Source organism: Lactuca virosa, unplaced genomic scaffold (genome assembly GCF_052849685.1).
Source record: "Lactuca virosa cultivar CGN04683 unplaced genomic scaffold, Lactuca_virosa_CGN04683_v6 scaffold_94, whole genome shotgun sequence".
Lineage (NCBI taxonomy): Eukaryota > Viridiplantae > Streptophyta > Magnoliopsida > Asterales > Asteraceae > Lactuca > Lactuca virosa.
Genome location: NW_027630018.1, coordinates 65,001 through 67,500, shown reverse-complemented (window position 1 = coordinate 67,500; position 2,500 = coordinate 65,001).

The following is a 2,500-nucleotide window of genomic DNA, read 5'->3' as shown; positions in this document are numbered from 1 at the left end:
ACGACCAAGGGAACAAGGCACCTTGCAACACACACGCCCATGAACGACCAAGGGAACAAGGCCATGAACGACCAATGGAACAAGGCACCTTGCCACACACATGCCCATGAACGACCAAGGGAACAAGGCACCTTGCCACACACACGCCCATGAACGACCAAGGGAACAAGGCACCTTGCAACACACACGCCCATGAACGACCAAGGGAACAAGACACCTTGCCACACACATGCCCATGAACGACCAAGGGAACAAGGCCATGAACGACCAAGGGAAAAAAGCACCTTCCCACACAAACACCCATGAACGACCAAGTGAACAAGGCTTCTTCCCATACACAACCCCATGAACGACCAAGGGAACAAGGCTACTTCCCACACAAACACCCATGAACGACCAACTGAACAAGGCTACTTCCCACACAAACACCCATGAACGACCAAGTGAACAAGGCTTCTTCCCACACACTACCCCATGAACGACCAAGGGAAAAAAGCACCTTCCCACACAAACACCCATGAACGACCAAGTGAACAAGCCTTCTTCCCACACACAACCCCATGAACGACCAAGGGAACAAGGCTACTTCCCACACAAACACCCATGAACGACCAACTGAACAAGGCTACTTCCCACACAAACACCCATGAACGACCAAGTGAACAAGGCTTCTTCCCACACACTACCCCATGAACGACCAAGGGAACAAGGCATCTTGCCACACACATGCCCACGAACGACCCAAGCCCATCCTCACCGGTCTAAGGAACAAGGGGCCTTGACACACCATGAGCTGATTTCTAAGCAAGTCAAACGATGAAGGGAGAAAAGTGTTGTAACCGAGTCCGTTTAAGTGTTGTAGTTCCTACTTAATACATAGTCAATTGAAGTTTTAGTTCCAATCCGAACTGCTCGGAGCTAAGGCACCAAAACATCACATTCCATGCCAAAATCAAAAACACAGCTTGAGATGTACTCAAACTTATGTCTGTGTTCTTCCGAGTTCATCTAAGCGACTTATGAATAGCTAAAAGCCTTATCTGCCTGCCTATCACTAGGCGAAGGGGAAAAAAACCCGAACATGATATAATTACATTTCAAGTCCATTCGTCTATGTTAACAATGACCCACACAACGTTTCAATGACATTCCTACTTGATTTGAGCGACATATCAACAAGTAGGGAACCAAACACTTCAAGGCATGGCCAAAAATAGGCCACATACATTTATGCCCCAAACATGACATTTTTTTTATTTCAAAGCCTTTCATTTATAATAAAAAGCATCCCTACAACATTTCGTGTGAATCCGAATTAATTCGAGCGAGTTATGGACACATTCGCAAAATTATGCATCCCTGGGCAAATCAATGTCTGTTCCTGTCACCAAGCTCTTTGTGCAATATGTATATATAGGGGAACCATGGGACTGCTTCCCACCGGCGCCCCACTTGGTGTCTAGCGCCCAACGCTCTCGAGGCTGGCACGCTCGAGGCATGGCCAAGGCGCCCGGTCTTCACGAAAACGAGGCCAAAACTCCCCCCATAGACGCCCCACTCCCGTGTCCCCTCCCCCCGACGTCTTGCGTGTCCAAAAATTATGCATCATCAGGGAAATCAATGTCTGTTCCTGTCACCAAGCTCTTTGTGCAATATGTATATATAGGGGGTACCATGGGGTCTCATTCGCATAGGTGCCCGGCATGTGGGATGGGCAACTAAGAATCGTGAGGCTGTATCGGCACCAACAGGGCAAGCCAAGCCAAGCCCCACGACCCATGTATGAGGCCACCCCCCAACACGTTGCCTTGGAATTCTCGAACGATGACCTGAAAACTAGCCCCGTTGCCTTCATTTTCCTCGACACGTTGCCTTGATTTCTCGAACGATGACATGAAAACTAGCCCCGTTGCCTTTATTTTCCTCGACACGATGACCTGAAAATGAGCCCCGTGGCCTAGATTTTCCTCGACGTCGCGAGCATACTAAAAATTATGCATCCTCAGGGAAATCAATGTCTGTTCCTGTCACCAAGCTCTTTGTGCAATATGTATATATAGGGGGGTGGCCGTGAGTGAGCACGGCAAGGGGTGAACGCGCCAGACGGCCTTTGAGCGTGATCTTGGGTGATGGTTGCTTAGTTCCCGTGTTGCTTACATAATACCCTTCCGAGTGGTGGCCTTGACAGGGCGTTTGGATGCCTTGTTAGGTCTCTGCGACAACGTTCCAGTGTTGTGGTCTCGCCTTGGCAGTGCGGGATGAATCTGTTTGTGTGGTAGTAAAATCACTCTGTGTGTGCTAATCTTTCGTTCGACGTGCTACTGGTGCCTGCCAGCATTTGATTTGTGCTGATGATCGGGAAAACATAGGCGTTAAAGTGGCATGTGTTGCTTTTTGTGATACTACTACGGTACGCTGGTGTATCCTTGTTGGACGTGCGATTGGGTGCCTAAGCGTAGCTAGCATTGGTTTAGCGCCGACAACGTGGAGGATGCAAACA